This window comes from Scyliorhinus torazame, chromosome 2, assembly GCF_047496885.1.
Source record: "Scyliorhinus torazame isolate Kashiwa2021f chromosome 2, sScyTor2.1, whole genome shotgun sequence".
Taxonomy (NCBI): Eukaryota; Metazoa; Chordata; class Chondrichthyes; order Carcharhiniformes; family Scyliorhinidae; genus Scyliorhinus; species Scyliorhinus torazame.
Window position 1 is genome coordinate 331696455 of NC_092708.1, and position 25213 is coordinate 331721667.

At 45.8% G+C, this 25213-nt stretch overlaps 1 protein-coding gene across 4 annotated transcripts in view; it reads left to right on the top strand.

Moving 5' to 3' along the window:
• The window catches only part of akt1 (v-akt murine thymoma viral oncogene homolog 1), a 236340-nt gene that overhangs the window by 131526 nt on the left and 79601 nt on the right, over window positions 1–25213 (top strand). For 2 of the 4 annotated variants that reach the window (XM_072489844.1, XM_072489846.1), the window contains exon 1: window positions 217–338. The exons of the other annotated variants lie outside the window; for them this stretch is intronic. The gene's annotated coding sequence lies outside the window, so the exon portion shown is untranslated. Of the gene's footprint in view, window positions 1–216; window positions 339–25213 lie in introns of those variants that run through there. 4 annotated transcript variants of the gene reach the window in all.

Here is a 25213-nt window from a genome sequence, read left to right on the forward strand (position 1 = left end):
CCTGTAAAGATCACGTTTGCACTTCTGAAGGAATTAACAAGGTGTTTAACTGTAGAAGAGAATGTGGGGGGGATGGGCAAAGCAAAAAGATAATCTACTTAGCTGCATGGTGAGGAAACCGATAGCAGATTTGACAGCCGTTGACAAAGCTATTAGATTTGCCCCTCTCCGATCTGACCGAGGGCATGTTTTGAGACTTGCCTCACACTCCACGTTTTGGACTGAATCCACCACAAACATCCTGCTACATATTAAGTAGAAAACACTATACAGCATTTTCAGTATTCCTGCAAAAGATTCCTGGTGTTAGAGCCTTTTCCTCTATATTGTGGCTGCAGGTAAGAACTTTATTTTCCAGGCCAGAACTTCCGTAGTTGTTTGCTAGATTTATGCTTTAGCATTGAGAGGGTGAGAGTTTCAGAACGGAAATTACCACACAGCATGTTTTACTTCCAAATTTAGCAACAATTGGATTAAACCAGGTCTGTCAGTCTGACTGTGAGAATGAAGTCCAGATTAGAGAGGCGGCCATGTCCGACAGGAGGAGCAAGGGTTGTGTCTGTTATGGCAGTGGGATCATCACTGCATTCCGTCTAAATCCAGCTCACTGCTTCTGCCCGTGCTTCATTGATGCTTGGAGTAGAAGTAACTCTTTTTTTATCCCTGTGTAAATTGCTAAATATATTTTCCATTTCAATGTAACAAGGTGCTTCAATGATTTGTACAATCCCATGCATTTAACAATACAGGGACAATGGTTTCTTTAGCAGTTTGCCTTTTAGCCACAAGAGTCACATAACTATTGTATTTGAAGGTGTATTTACAGTAAAGGATTATAATTCCTCACCAGTCATGGTGCCATATAAGTTGCCATATTTTACATATACTTAAAATGTGAATTTGACCAGTTAGATCAATATTTCTCTGCACTGCTCTTTAAATTATGTATATGGGCTTGGGTCACACATCAGCCATGCTCTCTCTGAACAGTTTCAAGAGTCTAAATAGCCTACTCTTTGTTTTTTCTTGCGTTCCAATGAGTCAGTAAATTCTTAATGTCATTTTCATTATCTCCTACAAGGTTGTGCGATACTTGTTTTGGGGAGGTGCGAGTCGAGGTTTTCAGGAAAGGCTAAATAGATTTCTGAATCTCCAATGTTTCTGTATAATTAATCTTAACTCCTGCATGACAGTGCGCTGTGCTACGTTATGGTAGGATACAAGCATATCCTGTGCAGTAAGCTACTGAGCTCAGTCAGGCAATCTGAGGAGGCTGTAAATGGGGACAAGTTGGAGTAAGTGAGCGAGATTGGTGAGGGCCTATTCCATCACCCCACTCCTGTGCACTTTCTAATAACCAGTTGAAGAATATCTTCTTGGCTGGGGGATGGTATGTTGTGGGGGGGGGAAAGAAAAAGTTGAGAAATATCTCCCAATCAGGAATAAAATACTCCAATTGAATACGTTAGAAAATAGAAAATTATATTTTTAAAAATGAGCATGAGAAATTCACTCCACAGAGAAAGCTTTTTATTTTGAATCCAATTAAAAGAAATTAGCATTTTCTAACAGCAAAGTTCAGGCACACAGCTATTTGATGCCAGATTTGAGCCACTGCATGCTCACCAAGTGCAGCACGTAAAATTATCACCGTATTATGTTCTATTCTGATGGGATTAATTGGGTGGTTTATTGACGCAGGTTCAGGAGTATTTTTAATTATTTCTCGCCACCAGGCTTAAGGCAAGCAAGCTGAATAGTTTTTGCAACAAAGTAAGTCCAGAGTTACATTGTCATCTCCTTTTAATTGTAAATTAAGAACTTGGGGTACCAATATATGCGTAGGGGTATGATAATTAAGCAGGTGCAGTATGTAATGTGTGAGCGTGAGAATAAGATTCAGCTTAAAAAAGGCTGTAGTGGCACTTGAGACACTGGCATTTCTCATCAACCTGTTAACGGCAGTGTCAGTCATCCTAATGCAGTCTGTTGTAAGTCCATTAATGCAAAATTCATAGGGCTGAAGCGCATACGAAAACAGCAAGTGGATTTGCCTTATTGTGAATAGGTGGTTTTAATGATGAGCTGCCTTATATGGGCAATGAAAGATGCAGAACATCGCTAAGCTGTGGAGCGCTAGTCTAGTGCAGACAGTCTGCTGACTCAGGCTTGACCTCTCCATTGGGGTGCACTCCTGACTGCAGTCTGAGGAGCTTCATTGAGATGCACGGCACAGCAGAACAGTCCGCAGCTGTACGCTGGAGGCAAACTTAGAGAATGGATCCAGAGAGTGACCGTAGAAAATCAACAAAGAAGCAGTCCTATAATCTCTCAATAGCCAAACAAAACAGAGGTCCTCAGTAAACACATGTTCTTTATTTAGCATACAGCGGGGGGAAAAAAAACACAGTGGCTCTCATTTGAGATTTTCTTTTCCACATCTTCATAAACCGAAATCCCCAGTTTGAACAAAGCTGCAGCAAGTTTGAAGGCTATCTATTCTGCTAATGGGGGGGAAAGGGTGTGGCATTGGCAATACATCAGCTTGGTGCATTAACAGAAATGCAGCAGTCGGCAAATAAAGATGAATTAACTTTTCTTCAGAGCTTGGCTGGTGTATTATTGCACGTTCTCGGATGCTTGCTTTAAAGTAGCAGCTTGGGGTATTAGACAATCTATTCTGTCGAGACAGCACCGGGTTTCATTGGTTTCCAGCTGATGAAAACCATAGTAGTTGTAGCAGTGTTTTCAGTTTACTATTTTTATATTTTTTCAAACTTTACCACCACCTGTTACTTTATGGACATTTAGTTTCCAACAGAATAGTGCTCAATGAGTTGCGGGGTTAAATGATAAAACATTCCTTTAATGTTTCTCACCGTTTTGTTCTCATGTTTATCCTTTATTTGCCTTTTAAAAATGTTTTTCCAAACTGAGGGGCGATTTAGCGTGGCCAATCCAACTAACCTGCACATCTTTGGGTTGCGGGGGTGAGACCCACGCAGACACTGGGAGAATGTGCAAACTCAACATGGACAGTGACCCGGGGCTGAGATCGAACCCGGGTCCTCGGCGCCGTGAGGCAGCAGTGCTAACCACTGCGCCACCCTTCCTTTATTTACCTTGCCGAAATGAAATTGAGACTTCATGGGCGGGATTCTCCACTCCCGCGCCGAAGTGCCCACGCTGTCGTGAACACCGTCGAGGTTCACGACGGCGTGAAATGGCCCCTATCCCGACCGATTCAGGCCCCGACAATGGGCTAGGTTCGAGGCCGCGTCATCTACACGCGCCAGGCCTTGTCGCCGCGTAAACGCGGCACCGCGCGTCAACCGCGCATGCGCGGTTTGACCGGCGCCAACCCGTGCATGTGTGGTTGCCGTCCTCTCTAAGTCCGCCCCGCAAGAAGATGGCGGACGGATCTTGCGGGGCCGCGGAAGGAAGGAGGTCCTCCTTCAGAGAGGACGGCCCGACGATCGGTGTGCACCGATCGCGGGCCATCCCACATTTGAGGTACCCCCCCGGTGGATGATCCCCCCCGCAGGCCGCCCCCCCAGCGTTCACACACCGCCCACGACTGCAGCGACCAGGTGTGGACGGCGCCGGGGGGATCCCACCGTTTTGGCCTGGCCGCTCGGCCCATCCGGGCCTGAGAATAGCGGGGGTGCCGGAGAATCGCCATTTTGGGTGTCTCCGGCGATTCTGCGGCCCGCGGAACTCGACCGGGCCGTTCCCGCCGCTTGGGAGAATCGGGGGAGGGCGTCGGACCGGCATCCCCGGAAATTTTGGCGGCCCAGGCGATTCTCCCAACCGGCGCAGGAGTGGAGAATCTCTGTCCATGTTCTGTTCTTTGTTGTAAGGTTCTGTGTAAGTATTGGACTGGGACCTTAAGACCTTTTCAGAAAAATTAGAAGTTGTACTCGTACTCGTACCCATGTGTGAAACGTATCCGTGTGGATCTCCCAAGACTTGTGGCTGCAGTTGGAGGCCTTTTGTGAAGAGATGATGAATAGAACAATCTCATAAAATCTAACTCAATGTTTTTGTTTGAATTTTGTCAACAGTTTGAGGAAGGAGAAATGAAAAGCGAGTGGTGCGCTTGCTGCCAGCCCCACCATCTCAGATGTCCTATCAAGTGTTGGATAGCTAATTAGCGGCCCTCCAGTGGGAAGGCAGTCAAATAGATGTGAAAAGGGGGGATTCTGCACCCAATGGGGACTGTCGGCAGGGATGTCATACGACAGATTTGCAATGTCGCAAACAGGAATTAGGTCACAGCTACAAGCCTAATGGCCTTTGCTCTCTGAATGCCCTTTTATGTTTTATTGAAGGCTCAATAAAGCACAAAACTGCGTTGTTTAAACAAAAACATGTCTGTGCTGTCATCTTCACCAGCAGAGTCTGCTGCTACATTTCAGCTATGGTGCCGTTGGTAAGCCTTTATCTCCACCTTTGTGCTACCTCGTAATAACTGCTGTAGAACACTCCTAAACGTTTCACAGCAGTGCCCGAGAAATGCAGCATGCGACAAAAAAATTTCAGACAATTGTGTCAAGCCTGCTAGCTTGTTAAGTACCGCACTCAGAAAGGCTGCTTGATTTCTGCGTCCACTTGCCTTCCGTGACTTTGGAAAGTGGCGAGATGACGTTGTGTTGCAGACCCGACATCGGCGTGCAATATTTTCCGTTCAACTGATTTGCCTTCTGATATGTTTCTCCGTAACACAGATTTAAAATGGATTTCTAATTTGGTTGCAAACTTTTATTTCATGTCGATTGCCTATGCACCTGGTCTAGTTCTGCTGCCATTAATTGGGATCTGCTGAAATGGAGCCATTTTGTCACCTCTAATTTACATGCTTGTGATGTAGCTGGTAGAGGACAAGTGGAAAGATCAATATGTTTTGAGTAGTGCAACATCCGCGGGCATATTAATGGCCTTCGGATCTCTTGCTTAAGTTACAGTCTTTATGTATGATGCTGGGCAGTGAGTGAAAGGTGATATTTGATTATTAAGGCCATCACACGTGACCCTTAATTGGGAATCATGATAATGGAGATGCTGGTGTTGGACTGAGGTGAGCACAGTAAGAAGTCTTACAACACAAGGTTAAAGTCCAACAGGTTTCTTTCAAACCACTAGCTTTCGGAGCACTGCTCCTTCCTCAGGTGAATGAAGAGGTAGGTTCTAGAAGCATAGATGCAAGACAATACTTTCAATGTGAGCATTTTCAGGTAATTAAGTCTTTACGTTCCAGAGAGCGGGGTAATCCCTGTAATCAGTGATGTTGACATATTCACCACAGGACAGCAACATTAGGTGATATTTCAGTTTACGCCTTTTAACGTCTTAATTTCATAGTCAAAATGCCAAGTTACATTATCGGCCTCTTGATACAATCTGCAGTATTTTGATGTGCAGTAAAATTAAACTAGCACATAGGAGTGTCGAGTTCTGTGAGTGGCTGTATCAGGAAACCACTCCCATTTGCTTCACATGGACGGTGAGGGGCCTGTGCCATTTCTGTGATTGCACCTAATTCAAATGCAACTGGCAAGCCGATCATGATGCTGATAAACAACTTGCCTATTGGGAGGAGCGGCTTCTGCTTAAATACAACCTGCAGCTCCTTAAAGGGGAGGGATATTTTTCACTGAGAGACAGAAATGGCAATTTTCTGGGGCAGCAGGAAGCCTGCCTTCAGCACGGAGAAAATGTTCCTTCTAAAACTGTGGCAGCAGAGCCATCTGGAAGTTCCCACGCAGGTCAGATACAAGTAGGATCCTTTTAAGTTGCCATGTGTGCTCGGTAACGCAAAAAATATGTAAGGACTGACACACTCAAACAAATCAGTCGTGCGCGACAAGACAATAAATAGAAGGTAGAATGGCCAAGACCCTCCAATTGTTCTGCAGTGGTGGCGATGCGTATAGCATAAGTGATCAGTGGAAATGCTCCCCTTCCAAAGAGCAACAGATATTGAGTTGGTACAGCAAGTAAATGACACCAAATATTGTTCCAAGGAACTATCTGCCGTGAAGTGCAAGAAAAAAATTAGTTGATCATATCGCACCTCCCAGATTAAGACTGCCATTCACATTTCTCGTGCTCTCTGCACAGGCCTGCATCTCCCTATTTGAGCCCAATGCTACCAATTCTTCCCTTCACCATTACCCTTGCCTCTCTTTTAGTCACAATTGGACATATCATCACATTTCTGTGTGCACCCCCACACTCGGAAAGTGCTTCCAATATTGCAACTATTTCCTCATCTTGACCACACATGGACGTTATTACTAGATGGCCGCAAACATGTGAAAAATCTTTGACAAAGACAGACTAATCCACTTCCACTCTTCTTACAAGAGAGGTTGATGCACAATACAAGCAGGAGGTGGCCCTGCCTCGAAACAAATCTTGACGCCATTGACAAGACCACTAACAATATGATTTGCAGTTATTGGAGATAACCAGGCTACAGGCTTTGAACAGTGGGGTGTTTGGGCATCTTCTGTTTCTGCTTAATTCTGCCTGTCTCGTGTCCTCTCTCTCTCTCTCTCTCTCTCTCTCTCTCTCTCTCTCTCTCTCTCGCTCTCTCCCTCGCAAGTAAGTGTTAGAATCCTCGCATTACTTCACCATCTTCTTCCATCAATGTCCTTTCCATCACCACGTTGAAGGCCCTCTTCCAATCATGTCTTCACGTGTTTCCTCTTTCACGAAACAAATCATGCGGCTTTGAGAAAAGCTACTATCATGCAGTGCATTCTTTTGGAGCTGCATTGCAGGGAGCGACTAGACCTTGCACTGTAATTGTTGCTCAAGGACTTCAATAGTCTGCACAACAAAGACTTTATAGTTGACCGTTGGATTGGATTTTAGTGCAGTTTGAGTTCCTGAGAGGAATAATGCCGTAAGATTGCAGGAGAAAGCTGTGCTCCCAAAGCAACCAGCCCTTCGTTGGCTGTGCAAGGACAAAGAGTGCTAGGTGGGGTGATGTGAAATACAAGATTACCATAATATAAAATGTTATGGCAGCTGCCAGGAGAATGGGCACAGATCTGCATGGTGCACTGTTTGTGGTCACGCGTTGCTTGCAAACCAATGGAGCGGCAGCCCTAGCAATTTGTGAACACAGTCTCAAGGAGAACAACTGTAACATGGGTACAGTGAGACCACGAACTGGGAGAAACTAGGAATGTTTATGAATCCCAGAACCCAATCTGCTTCCAGTTGAACATGGGGAAAGTACTGAAAATGCTGGAAATCGCTGCTTTCCAACTTGCACCACCATGCTTTGTGGATTAAAGCAGGCTCCAGAGTCAGTGATAGCAACTCGAGCAGAGGCAGAGTTGCGCATTGGCAGTTTGAGAACATTATTTGACCCTGATATTCATCAGGTGCCCCACCTGGTTCCAGTGAGCACTCTAGCCATCAAATCAAGCGGCATCCAAAAATTGGAATGGGTGGGCAGTATGTTCTTCTTAAAAATATTTTTATTCAAGGCTTTTCAACAAAAATAGAAATATACAAAATATCAAAAGATCAACCAAAAGAGCATCAGAACAACTCAACCCAAAAAACAGCCGCAATCCTCCAGCCCACCCCTGACCCCGACCCTCAGCCATGTCCCGTCTCCATCGCTGACCCCTCAATCCTCCTTGAAGAAATCGATGAACGGCTTCCACCTCCGGATGAGCCCTTCTACCGACCCCCGCAAAGCGAACTTGACCTTCTCCAACCACAGACCTTCAGCCAGGTCGCTCACCCGCACCCTTGCCTTCAGCGGCTCCAAGTCACTCCAACATAACAAAATCAGTCTTTGGGCTATCAGGGAGGCAAAGGCCAATTCATCAGCCTCTTCTCTTCCCCCCCCCCCCCCCCCCCCCCCGGACTCCCGGGTCTTCCGACACACTAAATATCCCCACCTCCGGCACGGGGCCTTGTCCCCCCCCAGAACCTCGAACATAACATCTGAGAACCCCGGCCAGAACCCCCTCAATCTTGAACACGCCCAAAACGTGGATGTGATTCGCAGGCCCCCCCCCCCACTCCCACTTTGTGCACTGCCTGCACCTACCCTCCACCCTCTCAAAAAACCTGCCCATCCTTGCCGCTGACATGTGGGTCCTATGTACCACTTTAAATTGGATGAGGTTTATCCTCGCACATGATCAGGACGCATTCACCCTCCTCAAAGCTCCAACCCATGTCCCAGCCCCCAGCTCCTCCCCCAACTCTTCCTCCCATTTGTGCTTAACATCCTCCACCCGGGCATCCTCCCACTCCATCAGTTCCTTGTAAATATCCAACACTTTCCCCTCCCCAACAGAAGCTTATCTTGCAGCATCTTGCCGGAGGTGGGGATATTTAGTGTGTCGGAAGACCCGGGAGTCCGGGGGGGGGGGGGGGGGGGGAAGAGAAGAGGCTGATGTATTGGCCTTTGCCTCCCTGATAGCCCAAAGACTGATTTTGTTATGTTGGAGTGACTTGGAGCCGCTGAAGGCAAGGGTGCGGGTGAGCGACCTGGCTGAAGGTCTGTGGTTGGAGAAGGTCAAGTTCGCTTTGCGGGGGTCGGTAGAAGGGTTCATCCGGAGGTGGAAGCCGTTCATCGATTTCTTCGGCATCCCCGGTAAAGATGGCACCTCTCTCCTCACAAAATCCCAAATCCGCAGGCACCTAAACCCATTCCCCTTCGGGAACTCAAACAATTCCTCCAACTCCAGCCCCATGAATTTGCCCCCTATAAACACGCGCCTGAAGTACTCAATCCCCGCCTGCCGCCACCCTTGGAACCTCGCACCCAGGTTCGCCGGCACAAACCTATGGGTATCACAAATAAGCACCCACAACGACATGCCCTCCAACCCCTAGTGCTGCCTACACTGTCCCCACACCCTCAAAACCGATATCACCGCTGGATTAACGGAATACCTGGCCAACGGGAATGGCAGAGGCGCCAACAGCAAAACCCTCAAGCACGTCCCCTACACGACGCTGCCTCCACCCGTCCCCAAACCGACCTCTCCTCCACAACCCATTTCCTCGCCATCACAATATTTGCAGCCCAATAATAATTTATCAAATACAGGTTTTCTAAATCCAGGATCTTCCCCAACATCCACCTCATAAAAGGTGGGCAGCATATTGATAGTTCTGTGCTCCACGCGATCTTGGATCTGCTACCATCCTGTGTCTTGTTTCTCATCCCTCCCTTCATGTGCACCATCATGTCTAAGGTGAGGTGGTTTGGTAATTAATCAGGGGTCCCACAAAAGTAACTTCCAATAGTTTATTTCTTGCTCACAGTAAGAAAGTACACCCCTAGTCTCAGCCGGGATCATCCGAAGATGCCGGCTCCCTTCTGCGCTGGCTTTTATCTCGGGGAATGAACGAGCCCCGCTGTTGGGACACCGCCCCTCAGCGGGAGGAGCTCATCTTCCACAAGCCCCATGGGCAGATCGACCGACTTGTCCCCATGGGTCTCGTGGGGGTTATAACAGGTGGTCATATGCACAGTCCTGCAGCACTGTTGTGCTGTTGCTGTCATCAGTCTGCCATTCCTGACCAACCTCTATCTCTGCTCCTCCAAGATCCAGTCTTCAATGAAACCATAAGACAGCTGTTGTGACACCAGAGTGATTAACATGACTATATGAAGCCGATGGAGAATGTGAGTTCTGTGATTTATAGAATAATTGCTTATGATAAAATACCAGTTGTTACATTGGGGCCATACCCAGCATTTGCAGAAATTCGTAGCGTTTCAAGTGGCTTTAATCAAACTATATCCTGACCAGCAGAATTGTTATTTTGATTTTGTTGCCGTATTGACCAACCTTTGCTGGTCACATTCATGGCATTCGAGAGAATAGTACTCGTGTGCATGAAATTTTGGGGAACAAATCGTAAAAGGAAATGATGTTGTTCACTTAGATCCCATCTGTCAAAAAAAAATTAAAACTTCAAAGACAATATGATCATCAGAAGTGTCTCATTCCAAACTTTTCAGTGATGTTAATGTGTTGAGAATGGGATGGATCATCAGGTTATTCTGCTAAATGCAAATTCTACTATATTTTAGAGCAAAGTTAAAGCATTGTTAGTAACTGCTGCTAAAAGCCTGATTGAAATTTTCTGCATAGTTTTATTTATGTGGCACACTATTGCATAAATCGATACTTCCCCCTGTCATTTACCCATATGGGATTTTGCTTGAAAACTCCCAGTTGTGCAATCTCAATTCACAGTACTGCATCAAGATTCGCCTCTGGACAACTTTTGGATGCACGTGGAGAGTTATTTTATATTTTATTTGCTGTATCACACACCTGACTTCTGCCTTATACGCAGTGAGAAGAGGCTTTAGGAGCCAGTTGTTGCAGACTACCCATTCCTAGTCCAACACGTGGAGCCATGGTGTTTATATGACTGGTACAGTTAAGCTGGTCTATTTATATCTTTTTGTACATTAACATCCCCTTGAAAGGTATTTCCTCTTGTTCCTTGCAAATGTTCCAAGAGCACAATACAGCTACCAATGATTTTTGAAGAGTTGCAGCACCTGTTGGTTTTTGCACGTCATGAAGTGGGGGGGGGGGGGGGGGGGGAGGCGAGCCCAAAGTGACTTCATTTTGTTGTAGCCATCTGCAGCTGATTAACTTTTAAAATCGTTTTTGTATTAAGCAGTGCCTCTGTTGTTAGGCTTCTATTGCACACCTATTAGAAGATTGAAAACAATGCAGACGCACGGTAGCAAATATAGTATTCATGTTTGCAATATCTAAGTCTGCTGTAAATGTATTTTGCCATTCACTCGTGTCTGTTAAAATCAGCTGGAATTCAACGTGACGTGATGAAAGGAAACAGTTAATTGTGAAAAGTGACAAGTGTGCAGCGCTTAATCTTGGATTATAGCTTCAAATATTGTTTTGTGTTAACTTATTAAATTGTATTGGCCTCCGGCTGTATTGGATTTTGTGCAGAAATCCTATCGCTTTGAAAACCACCCTTTCTGACAATAAACAAAATTCAAATCTTGAGATTAATTCAATATTTGTGTGTGTGATCTGCTTTGTCACTAATGTATGTTGTATGTCATTTTGTGCTGTTTTATTATTGTCACAGTTGTATCCGTGATGTAGGTAATTGTGAAGTAGAATGAACATTTAACCCAACTTAAATTATGCAAAGCTGCCAGTATTCTCCGCTTCTGATACATTCTGTTCTAATGTTGGAGGAATCATAGAAGAGGCTTTTGTCCTTCTGTAAATTTCCCACTATTTCACACAAGATCCCTGTGCTTTTGAGTGTGATCGCTTTTACAATTCCATCTGAGTATAGCATTAAGATAGGCAGGTCCTCACCACTGATCTGCACAGAAACGTTTATGGCTGTTGACTCAAAAGCAAATAATATCATATCACTATTGATCCAATGATTTGTAACTTGGTAAAGAAGATCAGACTATTTCAGTTCACAATGCTGAAGCTGGTATCAAGACATTTCAGCAACGCTTACACAAAAGGAGTTGTATGGCCAAGTTGTACTTTACAGGAAACCCAACCAGTGCAAGAATCCCTATGAAGAATTGTGTCTGTGAGAAAATATGTTGAAAAGGACGTGTGGTAGATTTCTGAAGAAATCTGCTGTGGATAGAAGAATGTAGAAATAGCTTACTATTTTGCTGAGTGTGATTAAAATCCAGATCAGCTGCTCTTCTTCATCCAGTGAAGCAAGTAATTTATAGTTATTGGAGTCCTATTTTGTGGAATATATTTTGATAGGCATGTGGACGAAGACAATTCCCAAACTGTAGGCATTTACTGTTATCTGGCTTCCGGGAAGGAAGAAACAAAGAGCTTGAAGTTATATAGTTCCTTTGTCATCCTTTTGATATCCCAAAACACGTTAACAAATTATTTTATTTTTATGTTTTTCTTAATACTTTAAATTACCCAATTCTTTTTTGTTCCTACACAGACACTAGGAGAACGTGCAAACTCCACACGGACAGTGACCCGGGGCCAGGATTGAACCCGGGTCGTCCGAGCCGTCAGGCAACATTGCTAACACTGCCACCGTGCCGCCCTTGAATTATTTTTAAAAGTGTAACACTAAAGTGTGCATAGCAAGTGGTGAATAGACTTAGCAGCTCAAGATAGGGTATCCAGGAAGCGCTGTGGGCCATTAGCAGCAGCAGAATTGTATTCCACCACAATTTGCAACCTCATGGCCCGACATATCCCCCATTCTGTCATAACCACCAAGCCAGGGGATCAGCCCTGGTTCAATGAAGAGCGCAGGAGAGCATGCTAGGGGCAGCAGCACCAGGCATACCGAAAAAATGAGGTGTCAACTTGATGAAGCTACAACACAGGACTACTTGTCTGCCAAATAGCATAACCAGCAAGTAATAGACAGAAGAGCTAAGCGATTGGACAACAAATTGGACATTGTGGGCAGCACGGTAGCACAAGTGGATAGCACTGTGGCTTCACAGCGCCAGGGTCCCAGGTTCGATTCCCCGCTGGGTCATGTCTGTGCGGAGTCTGCACGTTCTCCCCGTGTCTGCGTGGGTTTCCTCCGGGTGCTCCGGTTTCCTCCCACAGTCCAAAGACGTGCAGGTTAGGTGGATTGGCCATGCTAAAAATTGCCCGTAGTGTCCATAAGGGTTGGGAGGGGTTATTGGGTTGCGGGGATAGGGTGGAAGTGAGGGATTAATGTGGGTCGGTGCAGACTCGATGGGCCGAATGGCCTCCTTCTGCACTGTATGTTCTATGTAATCTATGTAAAAGCATCAGATCTTGGCTCTAGTCCTGCCACATCCAGCTATGAATGGTGGTGAACAATTAAACAACTCACTAGAGAAGGAGGTTCCACAAATATCCCCATCTTCCATGATAGAGGAGGCCAGCACATATGTGCACAAGACAAGGTTGAGGCATTCGCAACAAACTTCAGGCAGAATGTCGAGTGGGATGATCCATCTCGGTCTCCTCCGGAGGTCCCCGGCATCACAGATGTCAGTCATGACTCCACGTGATATCAAGAAATGGCTGAAGGCATTGGATACTGCGAAGGCTATGGGCCCTGACAATATCCCAACAATAGCACTGAAGACCAGTGCTCCAGAACTGGCCGCACCACTAGCCAGGCTATTCCAGTACAGCTACAACACTGGCATCTACCCAGCAAAGTGGAAAATTGCCCAGGTGTGTCCTGTACACAAGAAACAGGACAAATCCAACCCAGCCAATTGCCGCCTTATCAGTCAACTGCCCATCATCAACAAAGTGATGGAAGGAGTCATCAACAGTGCTATCAAGTGGCACTTACTCAGCAATAACCTGCTCACGGACGCTCAGTTTGGGTTCTGCCAGGGTCACTCAACTCCTGACCTCATTACACCCTTAGATCAAACATGGACAAAAGAGCTGAATGCCAGTGGTGAGGTGAGAGTGACTGCCCTCGTCATCAAGGCAGCATTTGAACAAGTACGGCATCAGGAACTCCTAGCTAAACTGCAGTCAATGGGACTCGGGGAAAACTCTCCGCTAATTGGAGTCATACCTGGCACAAAGGAAGATGGCTGTGGTGGTTGGAGGTGAATCATCTCAGCTCCAGGACATCGGCCAAACCATCTTTGGCTGCTTCATCAATGGCCTACCTTTCATCATAAGGTCAGAAGTGGGGATGTTTGCGGATCACGGCACAATGTTCAGCACCATTCGCGACTCCTCAGATAATGAAGCAATCCATGTCCAAATACAGCAAGACCTGGACACTATCCAGGCTTGGGCTGACAAGTGGCAAGTTACATTTGTACCGCATAAGTGCCAGGCAATGCCCATCTCCTGCAAGAGAGGATGTAACCACCGTCCCTTGACATTCAATGCATTACCATTGCTGAATCCTCCACAACCACCATCCTGGGGGTTACCATAGATCAGAAACTGAACTGGATTAGCCACCTAAACAATGTGGCTCCCAGGGCAGGTCAAAGGCTAGGAATCCTATGGCGAGTAACTCACCCCCCACCCCACCCACCCACCACCATCCACAAGGCACAAGTCAGGAGTGTAATGGAATACTCTCCACTTGCCTGGATGAGTGGAGCTCCAGCAACACTCAAGAAGCTCAACACCATCCAGGACAAAGCAGCCCGCTTGATTGCTCCCCTTCCACAGATATTCAAACCCTCCACCACTGACCAACAGTGGCAGCCTTGTGTACCATCTACAAGATGCACTGCAGTAACTCACCAAAGTTCCTTAGACAGCACTTTCCAAACCCACGACCACTACCATTTAGAAGGACGAGCAGCAGATACCTGGGTTCCTCTCCAAGTCACTCACCACCCTGACATGGAAATATATCGCCGCTCCTTCACTGTCACTGGGGCAACATTCTGGAACTCCCTAACAGCACTGTGGGTGTACCTACACCTCAAGGACTGCAGCGGTTCAAGAAAGCAACTCACCACCACCTTTTGAAGGGCAACTAGGGATGGGCAATAAATGCTGGCCTAACTAGCGATGCCCACATCCTGCAAATAATTTTTTAAAAATGAATAATTTATCTGCTGGTTGTGATAGTTCAGGATGAATGTTGGTTGTCAGCACATCAGGTGAATTCCATGAAGTTTACCATGGAATCTTTTATGTTACCGAAACAAGAAGATGGGCATCAGTTTAAAGCTTCAGCTGAAAGTGTGGGACCTTTGATAAAACAGCAGTCACTTGGCATTGCATTGCTCTGGTGAAGTCATGCCGTAGGACTTGAATCACAACTCAATGACTCAAGAATTGACAGTACTGTCAGATCAGATAAACATTTATAACAACATGTACTTTGCAGAATGATAATCCAAATGTACCAATATTAGCAGTGAATTGTTGGACAGGGTGTACCAATGAGAATATTGGATTGAATGCTGCACCGATACCTATTATATTGTCCATCTAACCAGTGCAGTTCGGTGCCCCAGACAGTTGGTCACAAAATTGATACAAGTTCAGAAACACTCCTGGATTAGCTTGGAATGAGCCGAAAGTCCAAATTTTCCCAATCTTTTCTGCTTCTGGAGATTGATCCCAAGGAATATTTGTGTTTATATAGCACTCTTTTGTGAAAGTTTTTGTTTTTGTACCTTCTCTAATATAGTGCAAGTTCCCTCAGTGCTCACTCAGTGAATGGAGAGAGTGAAGATGTAATCTACACCAGTATCTCTGCAGTCAGTCAACTAAACCCTGACGGCACCAATTCTTGATTAATGGGGAGCTAATGACTTCTCTGGAAAAATTGTATGCAGAAAACTTAGATAAACAGGAATTATTTTCGCGATTAAAGTTTCTTCTGTCTCAACAATTAAGTACAGAATATGCCAAACAAAGCACGTTCTTATCATTTTGAAAATAGTGATTCATTTATTTGTGCTCTTCCCAAAGTAGTGCACATATTTTTGCGGTGGCAGAGGAGATTCACCAGGACGTTGCCTGGGCTGCAGCATTTCAGCCGTGAAGAGAGGCTGGTTAGGCTGGGGTTGTTTTCCTCGGAGCAGAGAAGACTAAGGGGGAACCTGATTAAGGTATATAAAATTATGAGGGACATAAATAGGAAGAAGCTATTCCCCTTAGTAGAGGGGTCAATGACTAGGGGGCATAGATTTAAAATAAGGGGCAGGAACTTTGGAGGGGATTTGTGGAAAAAGGTTTTTACCCAGACGGTGGTGGGAATCTGGAACTCACTGCCTGAACGCGTGACGGAGGCAGGAACCCTCAACTTTTTTAAAACAAAAATTTGAATACAGAGTTCTTTTTTTTCCGCTTAAGGGGCAATTTAGCACAGCCAATTCACCTACCCAGGTCCTCGGTGCCATGAGGCAGCAGTGCTTTCCACTGTGCCACCCCCTCACAACATTTAAGAAGCATTTAGATTGAGCACTTGAAACACCATAGCATACAAGACTACGGACCAAGTGCTGGAAAATGGGATTAGAATAGATAGCCGTACGGTGGCGCAGTGGTTAGCACTGCTGCCTCACTGCACTGAGGACACGGGTTCAATCCCGGCCCCGGGTCACTGTCCATGTGGAGCTTGCACATTCTTCCCGTGCCTGCTTGGGTATCACCCCCACAACACAAAAATGTGCTTGGTAGGTGGATTGGTCACGCTAAATTGCCCCTTAATTGGAAAAGAAAATGGTACTCTAAACTTTAAAAAAAAGAATAGATAGGCGTTTGATGGCTGGTGCAGGAAATTAGCACGTTGCTTTTGCCATAAGATCCGAGGCAGGAATCGCCGATCTCGTCCGTGGCGTGACCCATTGCGAGCGAGAATGGAAAATTTTGGCATTCCAGCCAAAACTCCATTGACTTTCAAAAAATCCCAGTTGTAAATGTAGACGGAACATTTCAGCCAAGATATGTGAAGACAGACTGCTGGAGGTTGGAAGCTAAGTTGGTAGCTTTATAAAAATTCTCCAGAAAATGCTCTTGCAGTGATTGAATCCTGTAACAAATTGATATGTCTAATGTATATACAGTGGGTGTGAATTGGAACATAAAAAAAGGTTATGGGAGTTTTATATTTGAGGATGAAATAACTCTTGTTATTGTCCAAAAAAGATGGTTACCCTACAAGGTTTCGGCGGGGGAGGGGGGGGGGGGGGGGGAGATCAATCTGTGATATTCGCAAAAGATGTGAATTTCTTGCCAGGAGGTCTGCTAAAAGTGTATTGATGCAGTGTATTGGTGGAAATTGCTCCCCTGTTCCATTGTGCAAAGTGAATTTAAACTGCTTTCGTCAATTGAGTCTGTTATTGTTGGAGTGATGTCGAAGTTGCCTGTTAATGTTGATTTTGTACCGGGAGATAATGTGTTGCCATCTCCCAGGATGGCAGGCAATGCCATTGAAACTGACCGCATAATAAAGAAGTCCAGGATTGTGTGTAATCCTGCTGTAGAAAGTATTATTTTGACGAAAGATGCGTCCAAAGAATCAAAAGCTCAGAATTCGGAGATTAAAGAGACATTGAAACTGCAGCCTGACAACAAAGAGTTACAACTAACTACAAATGAATGGAACCCGCCTGCGTTTAACCTGCCTGCAGATCCTGAGTGACGGGTGTTAAAAAGGCAGCAATCCAGGCCATGAGAGGAACCAAGAGAGACAATGCTTTAAAACACAAGGACTTGGTTGGAACTAATGCTGTGGAGTTTAAAGAAAGTAATAAAGTTTAGGAGTGCAAAATAAAAGTTCAACATGAATACGCCATGACTCTTGCTCAGAAGAAATTGGGCAAAGCCCGTGCTGAGTCTGAAGACGAAAACCAGAAAGAATACACAAGAATGCAAGAGCTAATTCCAAAAGAAAATCCGAAGTTTTTTTGGGGAACATCACTGTAACTGCGACGATTCTTAACAGCGAAGGAGAACTGTAATGCTGAGATAAAAGGGTAAAAAAAAAATGATTTGAGAAGCCTAGCTGAGATGTTCTTAAAATGTGGGTGTTAAAGAACCAAAGCTTTGAAAGAGAAGGGTGATCCAAAGACTACATTTGAACAGTCAACATGCTGATGATAATGTAAGATCTGGTTTTAAGGAGGAACTAAAGGAAATACTGAATCCGGAGGGTGGGAAGCATTATGGCAGAGAATATCTTCAGGGTCTGCAGTTTACACCTGATGCTATTCAAATGCCTTGAGGGCTAACCAAAAGTGAGCAATATTGTTCTTGGCAATGTTAACAACCAGACCAAGGATAAAATAGTTTAACCGGGAACATGGAAACTCTGAAATGTAATCATTCTGAGAAAGGTAATTTACTACAACGCATAATTAAAGGAAAAGCCATGAGCAACAAAACATGTTCTCATATATATAAGGAGTAACTTTAAAATATCGACATAATGGTTACATGTATTTAGGTGAGACAGGTTGAACATTGGTGCCAAGATGGATTGGTTAATGGGAAAATGTTACTTGTACTGTATGTAGTAAGCCGGTTGTTAAAATGTGTAAAATGTTATAATGAAGTTTTGAAGACTCAGCACTTCGGTGAGGACTTTTCATTGGGGGAGGTATTAAATAATAATCATCTTTGTTAGTGTCACATTAACACTGCAATGAAGTTACTGTGAAAATCCTCTCATTGCCATCCTCCGGCGCCTGTTCGGGTACACCGAAGGAGAATTCAGAATGTCCAATTCACCTAACAGCGCGTCTTTCAGGACTTGTGGGAGGAAACCAGAGCACCCGGAGGAAATCCACACAAACACTGGGAGAACGTGCAGACTCCGCACAGACAGTGACACAGGCTGGCAATCGAACCTGTGTCCCTGATGCTGTTAAGCAACAGTGCTAACCACTGTGCTACCGTGCCGCCCATAAATATGAAGTTTATAAGATTTTTATGTTTGCAACTGTCTCGTTAAGTTCGGGTAAAATTAATGGGGTCATGTGACCTATTCTGACTTCTGCCTAAAATCCGGCCCAGGTGACATGGCTATTAAAGGAAGACCCAGGTGACCTAGCTGGGTGGAAAATGCAAGGTGTTCACACTTGTAGACAATTGCAGCGGCATTTGTGTTTACAATGGTTAGACTGCTAAAGTCCCAGGAAGGTATTGAGAACGTTGTGTTGTAAACAGTTATGCTTCCAAGATAAAACAGAGTTAGAGATTCAAGGACAGTAAATCAGCATATCTACCTGGACACATGGCCCATTGTGAGTCACGTTGCCATGGAGGTAGAGAGGGAATGGGGTCCTGTGATATCCCTGAAAACTCACATACACGGTTAGTCTGCCAGGATCCAGAAGAGAGGGAGTTTCTAGAGGCTGACTTTCTATGGTTCACGACACAGGATACTTGCATTCAGCTTGAAAAGACTGAATTAATGCTTAGTTCAGAGTTAAAACGAGGCTGGAAGATTCGGCCAGCATAGCCTGGAGGAAGAACTTCCTGGGGCGGGGTGGGGTGGGGCGGGGGGTGGAGAGAGAGCTCACTGTGTAACACAATTATCAGGCAGGGGAAAGCAAGGAACACAAGTAGACCCTTGGGCTAAACAATCACTTGATCACTCGCACTGGTTCTGATAAAACCGAATGACTACTTAAGGGACTGTCTAAAATATACCAGTGACGTGGGTTTTTCAGTTGTGTTAAAAGTGAAAGGAGAAAGCTTTGTTCTGTAGTTTAAAGTACAAGGTGTCTACAAAAATAATATTTAGTCAATGGTACTTTGAGCCCGTTAATGGTAAAAGAATTAAAATGCAAAATCTGGTAATGCAAGCAATCGACTGGAAGTTTGAATGTCTTTTTTAAAGTTATCGGTCTCTATGGAGATCATAACATTCTTTACTTGATCTTTCCACCCCTCTATCTTTTAGTTTGTATTCCAGTTTGTGTTTCTTATTTCTTTTTTGCCTTTTCATGATGTGACTGTTGTCACAAGGGTCGCAAAAGGGATTTTTGTATCAGGAACCTGGGGCGCGATTCTCCGACACCCCCCCTCCCGGTCGGAGAATCGCCGGGGGCTGGTGTGAATCCTGCCCCCGCCGTGTCCCAAATTCTCCGCCACCAGAGATTCGGCGGGGGCGGGAATCGCGCCACCCCGGTCGGCGGAAATCGTGCCGGTCAGCAGGCCCACTGCCGGCGATTCTCCGGTCCGTGATGGGCCGAAGTCCCGCCGCTGTCAACCCACGCCAGCCGGCGTGGATTGAACCACCTTTCGAACGGCGGGACAAGGCGGGCGGGCGGGCTATGGGGTCCTGGGGGGGGGGGGGGCGCGGGGCGATCTGGCCCCGGGGGGGTGCCCCCACGGTGGCCTGGCCCACGATCGGGGCCCACCGATCTGCGGGCGGGTCTGTGCCGTGGGGGCACTCATTTCCTTCCGCCTTCGCCATGGTCTCCACTATGGCGGAGGCGGAAGAGTCCCCCTCCACTGCGCATGCGCGGTGATGCCGTGAACGGCCGCTGACGCTCCCGCGCATGCGCCGCACGGCAAAGTCATTTCCGCGCCAGCTGGTGGGGCACCAAAGGCCTTTCCCGCCAGCTGGCGGGGCGGAAATCAGTCCGGCACGGGCCTAGCCCCTCAAGGTGAGGGCTCGGCCCCTCAAGATGCGGAGAATTCCGCACCTTTGGGGCGGCGCGATGCCGGACTGATTCGCGCCGTTATTTGGCGCCGGTCGGCGGACATCGTGCCGATTGCGGAGAATCCCGCCCCAGGTGTTGCTCACAGATAGCATTTACTAGTCTTCCTGGAGTATTCCTTAGAAAGAAGCTGACAGGTTTAAAAAAATGAACAAGGAAATGTCTCTGCTAACAATAATAAACCTGGAGTTCTGCACATTGAAACAATGCATTTTGCTGTGCATTTCGTTCCATTCCCTTACTGTCTAAATGTACGGGTACTGCATTATAACTTTAATTAACAAATACATTGTTTCAAAGCAGTTGATATGCATGAATCATATTGCAGTATAGACCTTTGTAGCCATCTCAGCTGGCCACCTGCAAAGGACCATGGGAATTATGGCCAACCCAGGACTCAGACACACTCAGAGCTTGTGTGTGTATTTGCAATCCAGATAGCTCGACGCGATCGAAACCCCCGCTCGTTTGCATTCTAATGGCCCATTTCCCCAGAACAAAAGGACTGTACTCGGGTAACTGATGCAGATGCAGACTAACCGGCGCCACTCCCTTTGCTAAGAAAGCCCAGCAGCCAAGGTCAATGACCGCTCAGGACACACCCAGCCATCAAGGCATCTGCCCCTTTATTGGCCAAAATCGAAGGCAGTGATCGAAGCCTGTCGAATTATTGGGTCCAAAGCTAAGGACTGCCCCAAAGAGCGCAAAATCCCAGAGGGGCAAAAAGAGACACAGCCATGTGTTCGGTCTCTCTTGGCCCCAGCCTACGCCTAAAACCAAGTGTAGCATTACGACCAGAAGACAAGTTCAAGACCAACAATCGCTACCAGACGGATGAGCCCAGCAGAAACAAAACCACTTCTACCCAGCCTCGCAAGATCCGAACAAAGGCCTTGTTCATCTGCAAAGAGCCGGTTGCCCTGAAGTTAAGTATAGGTTATTGTAGTTGTTAGGTGTAGTTTAACATGCAGTGTTTTATGTTGCATGTCGAAGTAATCCTTGTGTGTAAATAAACTATCTTTGAACTTGAATTGCCTAACTGGTTGTTTGGTCTTTGGTCGATATCCGGTAAAGCCTTGTGGTGGTATCATTTGATACCTGGCGACTCTGAAAAGCAATATTATCATTAATAACTGCCATATCTAGTTAATTTGGCAACATTATTGGTGCTGATTGGTGGGATAGTATTCCACTCATTAAAAAGAGCAACATTATTGGTGACTCCGGTGTCGATTGGCAACACCTTCCCAAAATGAAGCCCTCCTTTGGTGTGTCATGATGAGAAATTACAGCAGCAGAACTGAACCATCCGACCTCTTCTGTGGTAACTTCAGGATTTTTAAAAAAGCATTTACTTGAGAGCTGAAAATGATACATTTTGCAGTGTCAAAAAGTGAGAGTTATCATTACTTATATATACATTTTTGTGTGTGGCCAATTTCTGAATTAGCATTGTGTCTTTGTGATCATGCAGAAGAGATTTACATGGATGTTGCCAGGACTCAAGGGACTGAGTTATAGGGAGAGATTGGACAGGCTGGGACTTTTTTCTTTGGAGCGTAGGAGACTGAGGGTTGATCTTCTAGAGGTGTATAAGATCATGAGAGGCATGGATAGGTTCAATGCACTCAGTCTTTCTCCCAAGGTTGCGGAACCGAGAACGAGAGGGCATAGGTTTAAGTTAAGAGGAAAGAATTAATGGGAACCTGAGGAGCAAATTGTTTTTACACCGAGGCTGGTACGTATATGGAATGAGCTGCCGGAGGAAGTGGTTGAGGCAGGGACATTGACAACATTTAAAAGACATTTGGACAGATACATGGATAGGAAAGGTTTAGAGGGAAATGGGCCAAATGCAGGCAAAAGGGGTTAGCTGAGATGGACCTTTTGGTTGGCATGGACCAGTTTGGGCCGGGGCCTATCTTTGTGCCGTAATTCTATGATTCTATAAGAGATGTTTTTAACAGGAATTCGCCTTGCTCCTAAACAAAATCCTCCAGTCCTTCCGGCTAACGATACCAGTGTATTTTTTGCAAGTGAGGGTAGTGCTACAAGGATATTATTATGTTTGATGATCACAATTCGAGGGATTTTAAATTATCGGAAAGTATATCTCTTAAGGCTTGGGCCTTGCATGTTGTTCTTGTGATTGTTTGGAATATATTTTTCAGGGTTATTGTGGTATATGTCAGTTGCTCAACTGGTTAACCTTTTTCTTGTGCATGGGGAAACATTTTGTTGTTTGTTGTTTCAGTAATATATCCGGTTTTGTCCAGAACCTCACTGATGTGAAAGACAAAGCAAGGGCATAGCATTGGTCTTTATGGGAAATCTAATGGCTGTTTGTTATGGATCCCCCAATAGTTGGCCATCAGATCCGTGGGCAGCATGGTAGCATTGTGGATAGCATAATTGCTTCACAGCTCCAGGGTCCCAGATTCGATTCCGCCTTGGGTCACTGTCTGTGCGGAGTCTGCACATCCTCCCCGTGTGTGCGTGGGTTTCCTCCGGGTGCTCCGGTTTCCTCCCACAGTCCAAAGATGTGCAGGTTAGGTGGATTGGCCATGATAAATTGCCCTTAGTGTTGGGTGGGGTTACTGGGTTATGGGGATAGGGTGAAGGTGTTGACCTCGAGTAGGGTGCTCTTTCCAAGAGCCGGTGTGTACTCGATGGGCCGAATGGCCTCCTTCTGCACTGTAAATTCTATGATAATCTATGATAATCAAAATGATTTGACAGCCGCGAGTAAGCTAATCTTGTAAATTTCAAATCGGGTTATTTTAAGCTGTTCATTCCCTTTGCCCACCTTACAACAAATAAACATGGAAAAGTTGTACATAAACCTTGCCTTGTTATAACTGGCCCAACTTAATAGTTGAATATTGATCATTCGGGCCATTCTTTTCAAGGACATTAAGGTAATTCTCCATTCCATCTTGTATTAGCTGTGTGCGATACTGTCCCTCAGTGCTAATAACCCGTCAGATTATAGCCATTTTAGTTTGGAAAACCTGTATCACTGTTGCACAGATTGGACGCCTCAATAAATGTACGGCGATTCAACTAAATGGGAACAAAGTCCCATAGCGAGCACATTTGGCCGCGTGCTTCCCGACATTCGCAGCGACAAGGAACACATAGCTAGAAGACGCCACTCGCGTTAAATAAGGGGCCTCAGCAGGGAACGCGCCGCCAAGGCCGCACATAGCCTCGTTTTCTACACCGAGGAGCTCTGATTGCTGGAACTCCTTTCTACACTGAGGAGCTCTGATTGCTGGAACTCCTCAGTGCAGAGAGAGATTGGGATGCCATTTTTCAATGGCGTCTCAATCTCGGAGATCACTGGCCTCTCCCCAAGCCCCAATGCACTATGGAAGGACCCCCTGCACCACCCCAACACTGCAGGGCACCCCCAGCCTGATTTCTGCGGCATGGAAAATGCCAGCATGTCACTCAGGCAGTGCCAGCCTGGTACCCTGCCAGTGCCCCTGTCAGCTGGCAGTGCTATCTGGGCATCTTGGCAGTGCCAGGCTGGAATCCAGGTAGCACCAGCAGTGTCAGTGTGCCACCCTGCATAAAGGGCATGCACTGGGGGCCTCAAAACTCCTGGGAGACCCCCACGAGTGCCGTTCCGTCTGGTCCCCGTTTGTGGGGACTCGTGCTGAAAGCCGCTTGCTCGAATCGAAGGGGATAGATCCCAACGCCTCAGGAATCTGCACGTTAAAGTGAGACTTGATGTCTCGCTCGAATTTGCAGATTTGCTAAAAGGTGATCCTGCCCAGGTTGGGTGGGATTTACATCACAACGTCACACAAGATCACGTTAGATCTCGCGAGGCGTTGTAACCCGTGTAGATCCCAGGAGTGGGTTCTCCCTGCTTTTATTGGCCACACTGCGCCATGGCAAGCTGCTTTTCAGGCACATCGTGGTTGCTGGATTGCACCCGTAATTTCTGCTATCGTGCAGACAACCTTTTAGTGAAGTTTATTTATTTTTTCTTTAGCCTGTTTGCAGGAGACACCAATGATTTTAAATTGTCTTTAGCAGATGATTAGTTAAATATTTGCACCTGGTGAAGCCGTGTCACACTACTTTCATCAATCTTGATGAGAGTGTCTCCAGGAGGAGGAAGATTTTTTTTTTTAGCACTGATTCTGGACAAATTAAGCTGAATGACTTTTCAGCAACTCCTTTTTGCATTTTTTTCCTGCTCCTTTTATTAGTGGAGAGGGAGTTTCTGAAGTTTGTTTTTCTATATCAGTTCTTCCCTCTTTCTTTGCCTTTCACTGCCACAGCTGCAGTTCTATTGGCAGAGAATAGGTGAGGGAAAGTGTGCGCCTTTCCACAGCACAGATGCTTCTGCTCTGCTGATCAGCTGATAAGGAGGCAGATGTCTGCCCAAAGGCAGGTTGAATTGAGCTGGAGACTTAACATACTCTCCCCATCCCCATGTGCCACAGTGGGAAGATCCACCAGCAGCTCTGTTCTGAGAAAGCATGGCAAGTTTTGCAAGTAGTTTAGATCAATGTAGCATCCACTTGCTCCTTTCTTTTAGGAGCAAAGAATCAAAATAATGTTTGTATAATTTTAATTCTTTGTTTCTTTTCCTCTCCTCCCCAAATACTTACCTTTCCATAAGGATGATTCCAATCAATGCAATGTGTACCTAGACAGATATAAATTGCTTAGGATGGGTAGCACGGTGTTGCAGTGGTTAGCACTGCTGCCTCACGGTGCCGAGGTCCCAGGTTCTATCCCGGCCCCGGGTCGCTGTCGTGTGGAGTTTGTATGTTCTCCTCGTGGCTGCGTGGGTTTTACCCCACAACCCAAAGATGTGCAGGGTAGGTGGATTGGCCACACTAAATTGGCCCTTAATTGGAAAAAAAATAATTGGGTATTCTAAATTTATTTTAAAAAACATTGTTGAGGACGGACTGTAGTAGGAGAAATTTCATTTTATACATATATATTGTGAGTGTGTGTGTGTGTGTGCATTGGGGACAGGAGGGGGTTTAAGTTAAACAGTCCTGAATTCTCCACTTGCCACCCATGCATTAACAAAAA